The sequence below is a fragment of the Rhinolophus sinicus genome, chromosome 2 (assembly GCF_057876585.1).
Source record: "Rhinolophus sinicus isolate RSI-liver-muscle chromosome 2, RSI-T2T, whole genome shotgun sequence".
Classification (NCBI taxonomy): Eukaryota; Metazoa; Chordata; class Mammalia; order Chiroptera; family Rhinolophidae; genus Rhinolophus; species Rhinolophus sinicus.
Window position 1 is genome coordinate 102,004,562 of NC_142502.1, and position 18,660 is coordinate 102,023,221.

The 18,660-nt window shown below is 44.8% G+C and overlaps 1 protein-coding gene and 2 pseudogenes across 3 annotated transcripts in view; all 3 read right to left on the bottom strand.

The window, feature by feature from the left end:
- Window positions 1-18,660, bottom strand: part of LOC109439660 (patr class I histocompatibility antigen, A-126 alpha chain-like) — a 478,827-nt gene that overhangs the window by 307,940 nt on the left and 152,227 nt on the right. The gene's annotated exons all lie outside the window — the stretch shown is intronic.
- On the bottom strand, window positions 96-583 carry LOC109439595 (cyclin-G1 pseudogene; annotated as a pseudogene).
- On the bottom strand, window positions 7,500-10,800 carry LOC109439594 (liprin-alpha-1 pseudogene; annotated as a pseudogene).

Here is an 18,660-nt window from a genome sequence, read left to right on the forward strand (position 1 = left end):
TTCACAGCTTAAACCCATTGTAGCATTATGGAATCCGTAGCTCGAGATTGTGGAGAAAGTCTTCAGAAAAGTTTTTTGTTGCTGTAATAATCCAATTAAGGGACTGTTTCAGGAATGGTTGGAAGGTGGGTTATTCTGTAGTAACTATGCTTCAATTGCCATGCAGTACGCCCAGGAACAGCCCATTTCATCTTCTGAACATTTGATTTGGAACACTTGTTTGATGAATATTCACTTAAACACTTGGATATGAGCTCTCGCCTGAAGGTCAAATCTCTGCCATTTATCTTGCAGTGTTTCTAAAGACATCCTACTACTTCTGTGAACTCCACACACTTCTGTGCTTGGGTCTCCAGTGCAATGACAGACAGTGCAGACACAGACGGCTTTGCGTTAGAAAACACCATCCTGCAGTGGCATGCCTGAAGTTGAGCTTCTAGTCTTTCATGGTTAAGGCTCTTCCTCCTTCCAAATGGCCAGTTCTCCTGAGTGAGTGCGTGAATAACAGAGAGGCAGAGATGGAAAGGCAGTAGCAGCTTTGAATGTCCAACACCTTCTCTAGCACAATCTTTTCGATCTTCATCGAAAAGCCTGAAACGTGAACCTAGACCGGCTTATTCGGATCCAGTCAGTTGCCAGTGGGACGTTCCTTTCCTCTTCCATTGATTTTACAGCCAAGTAGAAGCTGCTCAGTTCGGCACACCCAAGGGGCTGGGGCTGTACCTTCATTTTGGACGGGAATCTGTCCAGTAAATTCATAGCTAGAGAAAGTGTCTTAGTGTCGAAGCCAAAGAGCTGAGTTAGACCTGAAAGTTCTTTTACTCCCAAGTCCCTTAGCCTTGCAGGCATCCTGAGGTCATTACCACGTGCAGATTCAATTTTGCTCAGGCCGCAGACCTCTCTGGCTGACATTCGACTCCTGTTCCTACAGGGCATTCAGCTGGTGTGGCAGTTTCCGAGAGTCAGTTGTTGTCAGTGCCTCTATCATCTTGGTCATGAATGCGGCTTCTCAGTGGTAACCACCCTCCCCAGACCTGCTCTCACTCTGTCCCTGATATCAAATCCCAGAGGCATAAGAGGCGAGAGGACTCGCAGGCAAGAGGGGAAAGCCTCGGGGAGGGGGAACTGCCCTGGGTGGGGATCTCCTCAGTGGCACCCCCAGGTGACACTGCCCTGCTCTGAATCAGCGTGGAGCCAAAGCCCTTAATTTTTCTTAAAGGACCTCACATTTGTCTTCTTTATTGACTCAGGAAACCACAACAGTGGATTTGGACAGATTTCCTCTGCAGTTTAGTCTCTGGAGGGGAATACACGGATTGTTTCCAGATAATTTTCAGACACTCAATGAGATTGGAAAGTCAAATTTTCTAGTTCCTTGTGGTGGACACACAGGAATCAAAATACAGCACCTCCAGGACTGAGGGAGTAGAGATGTGTCTTTTGTGTGTGCGATTCCTGGGGGCAGTGTTTGACCCTGGATTTTCCAAAGAACTTATTACTGAGCAAGTATTTCCACTTCTTGCAATAAAGTCAGAGAAAACAGAAGCCACCTTGCAAGCAAGCGAACCAGAGAAGAAGAAATGAGGTGTCCTGAGTGAAATCAGAGAGGGCCCTTTCCCTGAGGGGTCCTATTTTTAGGGTTCTGATAACGTGTTTGGAATGGTAACCACATCCTTTTAAAACAACTTCTAAAAGAGAAGATCATTGAAAGGCATTTAGCAAGTGGTTGACACAAGGTAAATGCTGAAAAATCAGTGTTTGATTCAAACATAGTGATGGTTCCAGTGTGACCGCATCTCCCAGGTGTCAACAGAGAGGTGGGCTGGGACTTTTCCCAAGGACCAAAAAGAAAAGCATCGGGACATATGGTCATCTCACAGCCAGGGACAGTGCAGGGCCCAGTGTGAACAGGTCATGGGTGTCTGTTCCTGTTCAGACTCCAATGCTGAGCACTTAGGACAGAACGTGTAGAACTCAGCAAATGTACCGGTCAGCCTGATGAATAAGTGTGGCAGGTGTGAGGGCACAAGGAAGCCCTGTGACTTCTGTCGGGGCATAAACTGAAAATTGTTGATGTACGTACCCTGTAAATGTCAGTAGGTGGATGGATGGATGGACAGGTGGGTGGATGGATGGATGGATGGATGGATGGATGGATGGATGGATGGATGGATGGATGAATAGGTGGGTGGGTGGGTATTATCCACATCCTGTGTATCTCTCTACCTCTGTCTTTGTCTCTCGGCCCTTTGCCTGTATGTTTCTCTGTCCATATCTATCATTGACCCCTCATAATCACTCCTCCACTTTCATAAGTAAGTGGAGATAGGAATAATCTTTTACCCGGTTTTATAACGTCTTGCCTGTATATAGTACTAGTGGTTACACCACACAAACAAAAGGAAAGGAGTCTATGAAAAGCAGTATAAAAGAAACAGAAGCCTCTCATATGGAGACCAAGGCTGTGCTTCACTTGCAGTGTTGAACCAGCTCAAAGTAAACAGGGAGTGGGAAAGTGAGACTAGTTGTGCACTTGCTGATTCAAAAGGAGGGTTGCTTCTCCAGATCCCTCTCTGTGTGTCCTTAGTCTCGGCTCTCTAGGTCCAAGCCCAGAGTGGCGGTGTCCACATGTGGCCACAAGGCTGAGGAAGGAAGAGCCAGCTCCCCTTCCTCCTCCTCAGCCAGGACCACCCCAGGGTCTCCTGCTCCCAGCACTTGGACAAGGCTCTGCCCAGAAGGGGGTGTCCAGGTCACAGGTCAGGCTCAGGGCCTGTTCACCTTTCCAAAATCCTGGTTGACAGTGACATTTTTTCCCACCACAGAGTGACTCCGGACTTTTCTCCAGTGCAGAAGCAAGCCTCCAGACCATAATAGCCAGGACTCACCTGTGCGGTTTTCTTATTCCAAAATCCCTGGTACTGCAAGACACAGTCCCTCACCTTTCCGGATGGGCCTTGGACTCTTGAATTGCCTTCTTTGTTCCTATAGCTCCTGTGGAGGAGGCCACTCCTCCCAGGAATCAGCCCTGTGAGTCACCAACCAGGAGATTTGCGGATAGGAGCCCTGAGGTGTAAGGTCCCAGAAGGAGGGAGTCTCTGGAAAATAGGGGAAAGGAGGAGAGAGGAAGGAGCCAGGGAGGAGAGCAAAACAGGAAGGATTTAATTAGAGGACATGTGCATGTGCATATGTGTATAAGGACAATGTGACATATAATATAATAAGAAATACATATTTGGTCTTCGCCCTGATTCCTGGCACAGAGCTCTTAAAACCCTTGTAATTTCCTGAGTGACAGGGATGATAGGCACATCTTTGGTTATAATATTTGGTCTCAGTGCCTGGTTCCTGACACAAGAGCTTCTAAGACCCTTGTAATCCCTGGAGTGACAAAAGTGGCCCTTTGGTGTCCTAACGAGATGACTGGAGGCTGGGTCTCCCTAGAGAGCTTCTGAATATGGGTTTGTTGTCAGAGGAACTATGTGATTAGAGGGTTGGAACTTTCAGCCCCACCCTCCAACCTCCAGGGAGGGGACAGGGGCTGGGATTGAGTTGATCACCCCTGGCCAATGATTCAATCAATCATGCCTATGTAATGGAGGGTCCATAAAACCCTAAACAGGGACTCAGAGGCTTCTGGGTTAGTGAGGCATCGAGGTGCTGGGAGGGGTGTGCACCAGGGGGCACCACGGAAGCTCTAAGCCACCCCCTTCCCGGTCCTACGCATGCCTTCTGTTTCCTTGTTTCTGGGCTGTATCCTTTATAATGAAACAGTCAGTAGTACTTAAGGGCCTGTCCTGTGAGGCGGCCTGCGGAACCTCTGGTCCCACTCCCCACATAAGAATGCAGGATATGGTGAGGCCAAAAAGGAACACCCACGGAGCCATAAATGGGGGAGTCACACCACTATATTCTCGCTGGCAGTCAGGGGAGAGACACCAGTAGGATCCACACGATCCGCAGTCCGCCATTCACTTCTCTGCCTGCCAACCAACCAACCAATCAAGGCAGCCACGCAGTTACATCAATAGCCAATTGGCTAATCGGTTACAGCCACGACAATTGATGGTCATTCACTTCCCGAGCCAGCACCTCCCCAGGAGAGGCCAAGAGCCTGGAAACTGCTCTCTGGCACTCTGTCCCCACAGTGCCTTTGAGTTCTGTGAGCCATTCTAGCAAGTTATCCAACCTGGAGACGGTTGACATGGAAACCCATGATCTGTAGCTAAATCAGAAGTGTGAGTAGCCTAAGGACCCTGTACTGGTGACTCCCATCTGATGTGGGGGAAAGGCAGTCTATGGGACTGAGTGAGCCCCTCACCTGTGGGGTCTGCACTAACCCCTGGTAGCTGGTGTCAGAACCGAATTGAATTGTAGGACATCCAGTTGGTGTCCACAGAGAAATGGAGAATTGCGTGGTGTGGAAAAACCCACCCATGTGGTGTCAGAAGTGAACTGTGAGTGAAAACAGACCTTAGTAGACAGGCGCAAAGGAATTTCTGGGGTGCTGGGGAGGGAGAGCGAATGGCAGGTCCTAAGGGCCCAGTCCTGGATGCTGAGGGACCCACTCCCTGGGTCATGACCTCACAGCCCAGTCGGGGTCCAGCGCTGGGTGGCCTGCGCTCTCAGCCCTCAGCTAAATGGACCGCCTCCTTCTCCTCGCTGATGAAGCCGGAGCTGCCTGGCCAGGCCCAGAGAGTGGTGCTGTGGGCGGTGAGATGGCCCCGCTGCGGGCAGCCAAGGAGGCCATGTTCCTGGAGGGTCCCTTGCAGGACTTATCTTGGGATCTGAAGACCGTCCGTGCTACAAGCAGCTCAGCGGTGAACTTAGTGCTTCCTGTCTGCGGTTCGCGGCTGGTGGCAGAACCGAGGTTGCTGGCAGCAGGGCTGCCGGGCCTGGGCCAGTCGGCAAGGAACCCACAAGCATACACAGAATCAGGACCCCCAAACCATACACAGGGAAAGTGACCCTTGTCCTTTCAACCCCAGATCCAGATCTGAAATAATTCAGGTCTCCAGTTTCAGTTGATAATATGATAGGTTGGAAAGCGATACAAGATATAGAGAAAAAATAGAAGGAGGCGGGGGAGGGGTGGTTTAGGGGAACAAATGACAATTTGAAATGGGGTGCTCAGGTAGGTAACATTTCAGCAAGTCTTGAAAGAGGTGAGGGGCTGGGCCATGCGGTTAACTGGGGGAAGAGCGGTCCAGAACCGCCCTCTCACGTACCTGGGCTCACACTGAGCCGGCACTAACCTTGCAGGTGGAATGGAGGCGCCTGAAGCCACCACTTCCTGGGAGGGGGTGGGGAGCTGGGTTTCTGTATCCTGTCACTAAGTCACGGCCTGGGGTTTCTTGGCGTGGAGGAAACTGGGAAAGAAGGGAAGGTCCTGAGGTGAGTCCAGCCCCCATCCTGCCCTGAGCTCTTTCTTTCTCCAATCCAGTGTCCCCCAGGGTTGTGGTGACCCAACAAGAGGACCCGAGGGCAATCACACGCTGTCTGCCATACTGTGCTTCTCACCTGCCATCAACCCTCTCACCTGGCTGCAGGAAGGGAAGGTGCTGAGCCTGGACTCAGCTCTCAGGGGGACCTAACCTGGGGGGTTGGGGACATATCCATGATGGACAGCTGTGAGGGTCCTCCCCAGAGAGGAGCTGAGACACACCTGCCTGATGGAGCACCTCGGCCGGAAGGGGCCCTGAGTGTGACCTGGGGTGAGGTGTCATCAGAGCACAGGGGTGAGGGTGAGGGTGGATCTCATCCAGACCCTGCCATGCTCTCTGTCCCTGTGTCTGAGGCCCCTCCCTTTCCCTCTAAAGGGAGATGCGGGAATGTCCTCAGTCACTCTCTGATCCTTACACCTCACTCTCATTCAGAAGTCCTTCCAGCTCTAACTCCTTCATTCCTGCTGCACCTTCTCCCACAGCCCCAGGCTCCGGCCTCTCTCTTCTGCCCTCCAGTGCTAGGAAGGGCTCACTTCCCACTCAGCAGCCAGCTCTCGGTGAAGCTAGATGATGCCTGAGGTTGGAGGTCCTGGGCCAGGGGTTGGGGAGGGAGAATGGGCCACAAAAGAAGCTGAAGGTGGGGAGGTGATGAAGGAAGATATTTTCACACCATCACTTTCCTCTCATAGTGCAGGGGAGCCGTCCATCCCTCAGGCCCAGGGACATGCAAAGAGCAGCAGGAAGGGGGACATCTTCTAAGAGAAAGAAAAATAAAGGTGTTTCTCCCTGTTTGCTTATTCCTCTTAACTTGCTGCCCAGTGTTGTGGTATAACTTACACTGAGATTTTTTTTCACCAAATGCTAGAACCCTAGATTTCTTTCTTAAACCGAGAGTCTTTCTACAAAGCCTTCAAATAGAAGGGAATGATAGCAAGGATATCCTAATGCCTGAACACTTAAAACAAATGATTCTAGAAAGAGGTCAAAATATTCATGGAGAAATAACCATCAACATTTGACTATTAAAGACTACACTAAATACAGTATGATGTCATCTTGAAGTCAAAGTAACATGTTTAAACAGTTTTTTACTTTGAAATAATTTCAAACTTAGAGAAAACTTGCAGGTAAAGTACAAAAGAATCCAAACTACCCTTTCCCAGACGTTTTGCCACATATGCTGTATATATAATTATTTGAGAGCAAATTGCAGGTATCACTGCCCTTTTACTCCTCAGTACATCAGTCTGTTTCCTAAGAACAAGGATATTTTCTTTTATAATGAGAGCACAATAATCAAAACCAGGAAAATTAACATAGACTCAATACTACTGTCCCTATCTAAATTCTTCAAATTATCATAATAATATTATTCATAGGTATTTTTTTTTATTAAATTCTTTTTTTTTTTTTTTTAAAGATTTTATTGGGGAAGGGGAAGAGGACTTTATTGGGGAACACTGTGTACTTCCAGAACTTTTTTCCAAGTCAAGTTGTTGTCCTTTCAATCTTAGTTGTGGAGGGTGCAGCTCAGCTCCACATCCAGTTGCCATTGTTAGTTGCAGGGGGCGCAGCCCACCTTGAGGAGTTGACCTGACAACCTTGTGGTTGAGAACCCACTGACCCATGTGCGAATGGAACCGGCAGCCTTCGGAGTTAGGAGCATGGAGCTCCAACCGCCTGAGCCACCGGGCCAGCCCATTCATAGCTTTTTCTTTTTTTTTTTTTTTTCCAGTTCAGTACCTACCTAATCTAGGAACATGCATTGGATTCACTTGTCATGTATCTTTAGTCTTCTTCAATTTGGAACCATTTCTCATGTTTTGTTTCTCTTTAATGACTTTGGTATTTTTGTAGATGACTAGCCATTTATTTTATAGGAAGTCCTTCAACTTGTGTTTGTTCAATGCTCTTTATGGTTCGATTCAAGTTGTGCATTTTTGGCAGGAATGTTGCAGCTGTGATGCTGTATCCTTCTCTGAACATCACATCAGGAGGGACATGAGGTCAGTTTGGCCCATTGTGGGTGATGTTAATTTTTTTTTTTTTTTTAATGTTTTGAATGCTACAATTTTAATTTGGACAGTGGATGTGTTGAGAAGCAACATAAACAGACAATGCTTCCTGTAAAGGCATTTTCCTTCTTCCAAAGAATCGACTCTTGGGACGGACACGTACCGCTCTGGACGTGGGAGGGGCTGACGGGCTGGTGAGGGACATGATTTCCTGAATGGCCAGCCGCAGCTTCAGCCTGTGCAGGGGGTTGCTGATGCCGATCTCTCGCTGGATCTCCGTGTCTGACAGGGCCGACATGATGGCCCCGCTTTTCACGTTGGCTCGGCAGGCGGCCACGTACCAGGCTGGCATCCCAACCCAGAGCTCCAGCCAGACGACAACAGTGGGCCCATCCCATTGTGCAAAAGGTAAACCTTGCCTCTGGGCTTCCTCAAGCAACTCGTGCTTTTTTTGAAGTTTACGATTTTTTTCAGCCTGTCCTCCCAATTTGCTGAGTTGCAAGGCATCTTGAGATGAGTTTTCTGTCTCTGACACACCAGCTTGTCCCAGCGCCTCCCTGCCGCCGAGCCCAGGGCGGCCCTTTTCTTTCTTGCCAAACAAGCGGCCGATGGAGGACTTGATGCCCTTCTTTTTGGGGGCTTTGTGCAGCGAGTCCTGGCTGCTGTTACTGCTGCTGGGGTTGCTCACCGGGCCATCCTGGGAGCCTGTCGAGTTTCTGACGTCCCTGACGTCCTCGTGGCTGACCGTGTGCAGAGCCCCTTTGTGCAGCCTGTCCAATCGAAGGGACCTCGGGGAGGGCGGGGGAGAGGTTTCACATTTGATCGTTGTCTTGTCATCTCGTACCTCTTCTCGGGAAGCTGGCAATAGAGTCATGATACCTAGTCTGTCCACTTCCCGGGCTGGACTGTGTGGGATCCTTCGTGGGGTGGACCGCCCGCTGTTAGGAGGGGAGGAGCCAGCGAGCGAGGAAGCAGGGTACGGGGGATGGAGCTCATTGATCTAAAACGACCAAGATTGTCTAAGCTTCCGCTGCCGACACGACTCTCAATCTCCTCGGCCCGCTGCTCGGTGCTCTCCTTTTCTTCTTGTATCAACCTGATCTCTTTGTTGATGGCGTCCAGCTGCTCCTGAAGCATCACGGCCAGCGTCTGGGCATCGGCCTGCCCACTGGGGGACAACAGAGCAGCTGAGCTGAAGAGAGTGTCCTGGTCATCCTCGCCATCAGACACGTCGACATCACTCTCAAATGCTTGTGCCACGTTTGCCAGGACACTGGCTTGCTGGGCCCGTCCCCAATCCTGCTCATTCAGAGTCTGTACCTTGGAGGGTTCATCTCGCAGCGCTGCCAGGCGGCCTTTCTGGGGGCGCCGTAACACGGCACTGCTGCTGTAGGAATCTGTGGGACCGTCGGCCACGGGGAACCTGAAACCCGGGACACTGCCCGGGTGGGTCGGCCATGATGAAGGGAAGCACCTCTTAGCCTCATCTGGTCCAGCTCAGCCCTCAAAGCTTCGATGTTTAGTACGAGCTGATCCTTATCATGTTGAGTTTCTTCTAACTGCTTTTTTGCATTTTCAACTTCTCCTAATAGAGAATTCTTATCTTCTAGGGCAGCCATCCTCTCCTTAAGGTGAAGCTGAAGCCTCTCGTTAGATTCTGAAAGAAGCTTGCCAACAGTGTCTGACAACCGTTTATTGTGTTCTTCATTCATTTTTTCTCTCTGCCTTGCCCGCTGCGGTTCCTGATTCTTTTCCTCCAGCTGCGCCTCCATTTGGCATAGCCTCTCCTCAGTGTTGCCATGTCTCTCCTCCGCCTTGGAGAGCGCCGCCACCCTCTGGGCCAGCTCAGCCTCCACCTCAGGGAGTGTCTCCGCTTTCCGCAGAGTCTGCTGCAACTTCTGCTCCGCCAGCTCCAGCCGTTCGTGTAGCTGCCGGTTTTTATCCTCAGTCTGTCGATGCATGGAGTCTTTATTAGCAATTTCATTTTCAAGTTTATCATTAAGGTCGTGCACAGAGGTGGCTTCACGCTGTGCTGCGAGGCAGCGTTTCTCAAGGGTAGTGATTCTCTCCTCCATGTCTTCCTTCTGGGCCATGGCTTCACGAACATCTCGCTGCAGTTTTGTGTTCACTTCCTCAGATTTGATGAGGTCTTTCCTCGCGGTGCCCAGGTCTTCTTCCAGCTCGGTCACACGACCAGAGAGGGCGGCCAGACGCTCCTTCATCTGGCTCTGCTCCCGTGACTGCTTATCAATGACCTCCTGTAGCTCGATGACTTTGGCGAGGTCTTCCTCGTGGCTTAACGAACCATCCGAAGATCTCTTTCCATTCGTGCTCAGCGTGTTTTCTTGTTCATGGTTTATGTCCAGCACCCCATCTGTCAGTGTTTTTTTCTGATTATTCTGTTCTTTAAGAATCATTAGCTCTTTGCGTGTGGCACCTAATTCTTCTTCTAACAAACTACACCTTTCAAGTGCTACTCGTAACCGCTCTCTCACCTTCTCATCCAGAGCTTTGTGGTGCTCGAATAACGACCTGAGAGCTTTCAGTACTTCCACCTCGCTGGACACGCTCGCTGGGGACTGTGCCTGCCTCTTCACCACTGTCATCCTGAGAGACCGCTCGTGCCTGGACACGAGGCATTCCAAATGTTCTAGCAGCAGCCTGGTGTTGTTTCTTTCTGCTTTCAGTTCAGCAATTTCTTCTTCCCTTTCAAGGAGCTGTTCCCGGCATACGTTGAGTTCTTTAGTAAGTGCTGCGAACTCCTGTGGAAGTGCAGTGTTGAGCTGCCTCTGCAAGGAATCTCTTTCATGACCAACCTCGTGTAATTTCCCCTGGGTTAATGCCAGCGTTTCTTGAGTCTCTCTCAGCGTGTCAAGAAGACGGTCCCTCTCCTCCAGCATGGAGACCATCAACTGTTCAAAATGTGAATCTGCATCTGGCTGCGAAGGGGAACCGGACCCATGGCCCCCACTTCCTCCTGGGGGGCCTTCTGCTTCACTGATGGTCGAAATCACCTCGCACATCATCTTGCTCGCCGGCGGGAGCGGGCGAGAAGGCTCCGTGGCGGCTCGCGGGCGGCCGCTCGCTCCGGGCGAGCTCGGAGCCCGACGAAGGCAGCCCGCGCCCGCGCCCGCCGCCCGCCCCGCGCCCGCGGCCCCGGGCCCGCTGCCCCCAGTCACTAAGGCCGGCCCGCGGCCGGACACTGTGGAGTGCAGGAGGAGCGGGCCCGGCTGCGCCGGGTGATGTTAATTTTGATCACTTAGGTAAAACAGTATTTGCCAGGTATTTTCACTACAAAGTTACTGTTTTCCATTATAATTGACAAGGAACTTGAGGGGAGATACTTTGAAACTATGTAACTATCTTATTCTTCAACAAACTTTCACTCACTGGTTTTAGCAATCCTTGATGATTCCTGTCTGTATCAGTTATTACTGTGGTTGCAAAATAGTGATTTTTCAAACTCTATTCTTTTCCATTTATTAGTTGGCATTCCACAGTAAAGAACAACTTTCCCTTTTCTCTTTGCCCCCAATTATTTATTTATGTGTCCATTTAATATCAGTATGGCTGAATGGATTTTAACTTAACATACTAGTTTATAATAAAAGGATTAGTTTTAAATTTTCATTTGTCACTTAATTGTTAAACTTGGACAGGTCACTGAACCTCTATGTGCCCGGTGTCCTCAAGTGTAAAAGACAAAAGGAAAAGCTATTTTGTAGCGTTCTTCTGAGGTCACCTGTGACAGATTCTCAGAGATTTGTGGGATGATATCCAAACAATCACACATATGGGCAACTGGAATCCCAGAAGGAAAGGAAAGAGAGAACAGGACAAATAAAGACATGCAGAGAGGTAGGCCCAAAAGTTTCCAAAATTTGGTAAAAGCCATGAATTTATAGACTCAAGAAACTTGGGGAACTCCAAGCAGGATATACATAAATAAAACCACACCAATGAAATCTGACAAAAAAACAAAGATAAACACAAAATCTTGAGACCAACGAGAGAAAAAAGACACACTACATACATAAGAAAATTATAAGAATGACCAGTAAATATGCCTGTAATGTATCTTCAGAAACAATGGACACCAGAAGACAATGAAACAACATTTTTTTAAAGTGCTGTAAGAAAATAACCTGTTAAAATCCGAATTCTACACTGGTAAAAATACTCATTATAAAAAAAGAAAGAAAAAGTATTTTCAGATAAAATAAAACTCAGAAAGCTTGTTTCAAACAGAAAACAATAACAACAACAACAAAGACATTAAAGAGATTTCCTCTGGTAAAAGAAATACCAGATAGGAACTTAAGTCTTCAGGAGGGAATGCATAGCAGTGGAAATCATAAATATGTGGGGGGTGGGAATGGGGGTGGGGCAAGGAAAGGCTCTTTTTTTTGCTTATAGTTTCCTTAAAGTATAAATAAACAGCACTACCCACCACCTCAATCTAATTGACATTACAGAACACTACACCGACCTAGCCACACCAGATATATGTATATGTATATAATATAGATATATGTATGTAGTAAATATATATTATATATATATATATATATATATATATTTTTAAAGTGCTTTTGTACATGCACTATGGTCATATGTTGAGACATAAAACAAGTAATAGTAAATGTCAAAAGATTGAAATCATATGAATTTTAGACAAAATTTTATTATAAATAAGTAACAAGATATCAGGAGAATAAAACCAATATTTAGAAATTTAAAAAACAAAATCTAAATAACCCATGGATCAGAGAAGATAACACTGGAAATTAGAAAGATTTCAACTGAATGATAATGAAAACGTATCTTTCAAAAATTATAGGATGCTATTCCAAGACTTTCCACACAAAAGACAGTGTGGAATTGGCCAAAGGGTAGAAACATAGATCAATACAACAGAATGAAGCGACCAGAAACAGACATATACAAATACCATGAGCTGATTTTGAATGTAGGTGCACAGGTAATCCAATGATGAAGGGATAGTCTTATTAACAAATTGTCCTGGGACAATTGTACATCTATATGCAAAAAATAAAAAATAAAGTAAATCTAAATGGTATCTTATATCACATAAAGGATTAACTCAAAATGGATCACAGGTACTACAGGTGACATGCAAAGCCATAAAACTTCTAAAAGAACAGTAAGGAGAAAATCTGACCTCAGGTTTGGTGGTAAGTTTTTAGATAATACACCAAAAGCCCAATCCATTTTAAAAAATCACATATTAGACATTATCAAAATTAAAAACTTTTACTCCACAAAACACACTGGTAAGAGAAAGAGAGACCAGCCATTTGAAGAAATGTTTGGAAGTCACACATATGATGAAGAACTTATAACCAAAATAAATAAAGAAAACTAAAGCTCAACAAAGGAAAACAAAAAATCTTAATTTAGAAAGTAAGTGAGAGACATATCTTCACCCCAAACACTATATGGGTGGCAAATAAACATACGGAAAGCTGCTTAATATCATCCTTCATTAGGGAAATACAAACTAAAGCCACAATGAGATACCACTACACGATTAAAATAGTTTAAAAAATGTTAAGTGACAATAAGAAATGCTAGCAAGGATACAGAGCACCAGGAACTCTCATTCATGGCTGATGAGAATGAAACTTGTAAAGCCACTTAGTAAGACAGTTTGTATTTTCTTCTAAACTTAAACATGGACTTGCCGCACGGCTCATCAATGGCACTGCTCGATATTCACCCAAGTGAATTGGGAATTCACTTGCACACACCTCAGGAGAATGTTTATAGCCCTTTTATTCATAATCATTAAAAACTATAAACAACCCAGATATCCCTCAATAGTAGAAGGACAAACAAACACATATAACCGTACACAGTACTGTGTGTATACAGTGGAATACTATGCAGTCATTAAAAATGAAATACTAACACATCAACCTGGATTAATAATTTTTTTAATATATTTTTTAAATTTATTGGGGTGACAATTGTTAGTAAAATTACGTAGATTTCAGGTGTACAATTCTGTATTACATCATCTATAAATCCCATTGTGTGTTCACCACCCAGAGTCAGTTCTCCTTCCATCACCATATATTTGATCCCCCTTACCCTCATCTCCCACCCAATAATTTTTATTTGTTCATTTGTTTTATTTTGGTTGGTTTTGGTTTGGGGATTTTTTTTTTTTTTAAGAAATTTTTTTTTTTGAGCAATTTACTTTACAACAAAACTAAAAGCAAGGTAGAGAGATTTCCTGTACGCCGCCTGCACCCACACAGGCCCAGCCTATCCCACAATCAACACCCCTCACCAGAGTGGTATGTTTGTTACACCTGATGAACCTACACTGACACATTATAATCTCTCAAAGGCCAGAGTTTACATTAGGGTTCACTCTTGGGGTTATGCATTCTATGGTTTGGACAAACGTATGACAACATGTATCCACCTTTATAATATCATACAGAGTATTTTCACTGCCCTAAATATCTTTGTGCTCTGCCTATTTAACCCTATTCTCTACCCCAATCCCCGGCAATCACTGATCATTTTCCTGTTTCCATAGTTTTGCCTTTTCCAGAATACCATATAGTTGGAATCATACAGTATGTAGCCTTTTCGGGTTGGCTTCTTTCACTTAATAATATGCATTTAAGGTTCCTCCATGTCTTTTCATGGCTTGATAGCTCATTTCTTTTTAGAGCCGAATAATATTCCACTGTTTGGAGGTACTACAGTTTATTTATCCATTCACCTACTAAAGAACATCCTGGTTGCTTCCAAGTTTTGGCAGTTATGAATAAGCTGCTATAAATATCTGTACACAGGCTCTTGTGTGGACATCGTTTTCAAGTTATTTGTGTAAATAATAAGGAACACCATTGCTGGATCATACGGCAAGAGGATGTTTACTTTTGTAAGAAACCACCAAACTGTCTTCCGAAGTGCATTCTCACCAGAATGACTAAGAGTTCCTGTTGCTCCATGTCCTCACCAGCATTTGGTGTTGTCAGTGTTTTGGATTTTGGCCATTCTAATTGGTAGTGGTATCTCATTGCTGTTTGCACGTGCATTTCCTGATGACATATGAGGTGGAGCATCTTTTCATATGCGTATTTACCATCTGTATATCTTCTCTGGTGACGTGTCACCGTCTCTGTCACATTTTTAATTAGGTGGTTTGTTTTTTGCTGTTGAGTTTTAAGCATTCTTTGTACATTTTGGATAACAATCTTTTGTCAGATGTGTCTTTTGCAAATATTTTTCTCCCAGTGTGTGTCTTGTCTTCTCATTCTCTTGACATTGCCTTTCACAGAGCAGAATTGTAAAGTTTTATTAAAGTCCAGCTTATTGGTTATTTCTTTTATGGATTGTGCCTTTGGTGTTGTGTCTACAAGACATCATTTAAACTTAATCTCCTGTGTTATCTTCTTGGAGTTTTATAGTTTTGCATTTTACATTTAGGTCTATGTTCCACTTGGAGTTAATTTTTTTTTATCTTGACATTTTTAATATTTTCCACTGAAGACATGGCTTATGGAGTTAATTTTTTAAAGGGTGTAAGATCTGTGTTTAGATTCACTTTTTTGCATGTGGATGTCGTCCAGTTGTGGCAGCACCATTTGCTGAAAAGTCTCTGCTCCGTTGTGCTGCCTTTGCTCTTTGTCAAAGATCAGTTGACTGTATTTATGTGAGTCTATTTCTGGGCTCTCTATTCTGTTCCATTGCTCTATTGGTCTATTCTTTCATTAATACCATGCTGTCTTATGGCTGTAGCTTTATAGTAAGTCTTTTTTAATTTTAATAACATTTTATTTACCTATATTATTTAAAAAATGTCATTTCAACATAGAATCAGTGTAAAACTGAAATATTTTACATTCTTTATTTATTTCATTTCTGGTTTTAATTTTAATAATTTTTATTTTTCAATTATAGTTGACATACAACATATTAGCTTCACACTTACAACATAATGATTAGACATTTATATAACTTACAAAGTAATCTCCCCTCCCTGATAAATATATTACCCATATGACACCATACTTATTACCATATTCCCTATGTTGTACTATACATCCCCATAGCCATTTTGTATCTGCCAATTTGTACTTCTTAATCCCTTCACTTTTTGCACCCTGTCCCCCAACTTCCTCCCATCTGACAACCATCAAAATGTTCTGTATGTCTATGAGTTTGTTTCTGTCTTGTCTGTTCCTTTTTTTTTTTTTTTTTTAGATTCCACATATAAGTAAAATTATACGGCATTCGTTTTTCTCTATCTGACTTATTTCACTTAGCATAATACCCTCTAGGTCTATCCATGCTGTGGCAAGTGGCAAGATTTCATTCTTTTTCATGGCTGAGTAAAATTCCATTATATAGCACACCACTTCTTCTTTATCCATTCATCTAGCTACAGACACTTAGGCTGCTTCCATATCTTGGCCATTGTAAATAATGCTGCAGTGAACATGTGGATACATATGTCTTTTGAGTTACTGTTTTGGGTTTCTTTGAATAAAAACTCATAGGTGGTATTACAGGGTCCTTCTCTGTCTCTTGTTATAGACTTTGTTTTAAAGTCAATTTTGTCTAATATAAGAATTGCTACATCAGCTTTTTATTTTTCATTGCCATTTTCATGAAATATCCTTTTCCATCCCTTTACTTTCAGTCTGTGTGTGTCTTTTGATAGGAAGTGAGTCTCTTGTAGGCAGCATATGTAGGGATGTTGTTTTCTTATCCATTCAGCTACTGCATGTTTTTTGATTGGAGCATTTAATCCATTTACATTTACAGTAATTGATAGATACGTAGCTATTGCCATTTTATTATTCATATTTTTTATTCTTCTTCTCCTCCTCTTCCTCCTCCTCCTCCTCCTCTTCCTCTTTCTTCTCTTTCTTCTTGGAGTCCTTTTGACATTTCTTAAAATACTGGTTCGGTGATGCTGAGGAATTCCTTTAGCTTTTTCTTGTCTGCAACGCTCTTTATTTGTCCTTCAATTCTAAATTACATCTTTGCTGGGTAGAGTAATCTTGGTTGCAGGTCCTTGCTTTTCATCACTTTGAATATTTTGAGCCAATCCCTTCTGGCCTGCAATGTTTCTGTTGAGAAATCAGGTGACAGTCTTATGGGAGCTCCTTTGTAGGTAACTGCTTTTCTCTTGCTTCTTTTATGATTGTCTCTTGGTCTTTAACCTTTGGAATTTTAATTATGATATGTCTTGGTATGGGGGTCTCTGCGTTCATGCCCTCAGCTTTTAGCCATCTATTTGGCTGGGGTTCTTGGTGGAGGAGGGACGATCTTAAAATATTTACATACCTGAGATCTCATTTTTTCAGAGAATTTTCTCTAAGCAAAAGGGCCCAAGACAAATTGCAACAGCTCAAGTAATGTACATGTCAGACACCAGCCAGCCTCACTCTAGAACAGTCTGATCACAGAGGACCAGGCTGAAGGCTGTAAAACTAGTTCTAGGAAAATAACAGACCTCAGGAGAGTCCAGTTATAGGCTGAGCTGAATGGCACTTCTCTCAATGAGACGCACAATACTGGGCCAAGCTGACAAATTTCAGTATAAATAACTTCTGTCCTTAAAGGGATCTTTAGTGAAAGCAAGCTTTTTATCGAAGGACTTGCTTTTTATCGAAGGATTCAGAATAAAGCAGGCTAACATGGAAAACTGAGTCCTCACAGACAACAGACAGATAGACAAACAAGCAAGGCCTTTTAAACAACAACAACAACACACCGCTAAAAAACTCATGAATAAAGCCCAGAGAGCTTCAAAATGCATGAAGCAGAAGCTCAATTCCGGGAGAAGACTTACCTTAAGCTTCCGAATCACAGAGAAAGCCGCGAGCCAGAGTAGTTCTGTGTGACGTGCCAGCTGCCCTGATGCTGTCAGCGTTGTTCTTCTCTGGAATCCCAGACAGGCGCCTAAATTGTCAACTGAAAAATAATACTGACTAGGTATTTTGTCACCAAAAGGATTCATTAAGGAAAAAGAAAGAGTTGTATCGCATCCAGCGTAATACGGGCAGTGAGGGGACGAGAAGGGACGGCGTTGGGTTAAGTATTAAGAAAGAAAGACTTAATGCAGTTAAATCTCAGAAGGCCAGGGGGTCTCGCAGTCCACCAAGAGACTGGAGCCCTGAATCGGGCTGAATGGTGGCCTTTATTGATAATCATACAAGGAAGTGGGGAAGTGGTATTGTTTTTTTACACGGTCTGTGAGACTCATCCATCATGTCACAAAAGTGAATTAAACCAATTATTTCTGTCCCCAAGCAGCCAGAGCAGAAAGTCCTATGATGACTTAAGTGAGGAATGCACCTCCCTGGGGACAAATCTCTCATGTTGTAACCGTTCTGTTGAGCTAAGCGGAGAGCTGATCTTTATTGCCCACATGACTTCTCTCACAATCAGGTGAGAGGGGAAAGCCAGAGTCAGCAGTGGTTTTTCCCAGACAGGGGGAAAGGGAGGCAAGGCTCCTTCCCAGATCTTCCAAGGCAGCTCATTGGGGGTCCCCACTCGGTTCCGCCTGGCTTGAGTTGTTCCCTCCATGGGGAATCTTACTCATCATGGGCTGCAAACCATCTTTTGGGGACCAGACAGAGAGATATAAGGTGTAAAACATTAAGATAAAACAAAGTCCCAGAAAGGCACAGTCTCACAGACTCTTCTTTCCTCACGGAAAGACACAGGGGGACAGTCGGCTAGGCTGCTGTGTGACAACAGGGTTGCAAACCAATGCATGCAGACATGGCAAGCCACGTGCCAGGATGGGGTATTTATGGAAGGGAAACAGAAGTTAAGGGAAGGGGAAATTAGGACTACAGAGCTTTAGTATAAACATAGAATTCTTCCTGTAAGGTTCTTCTGTGTAGAGTTCCCGCGATCACATAGGGTATGAGACCGTCCACGAGCCCTAGCTCCTCCCATAAACCCTCTTGACTGATTACTTTGCTTAAAGTTCCAGTTAGACCTTATCAATACCAGCAACTTCTTTTTTTCTCAAGCTAGACAAGTTGATTATAAAGTTCACACGAGAAAACAAATAAATAAAATAATCAGGAAATCTTTGAATAAGAAAAACAAGTAGGGGAGAGATGTCTAGACATGAAAACATATAATAAACTCTGTTGTTAAAACAGTGTGGGGTGGCCGGATGGCTCAGTTGGTTAGAG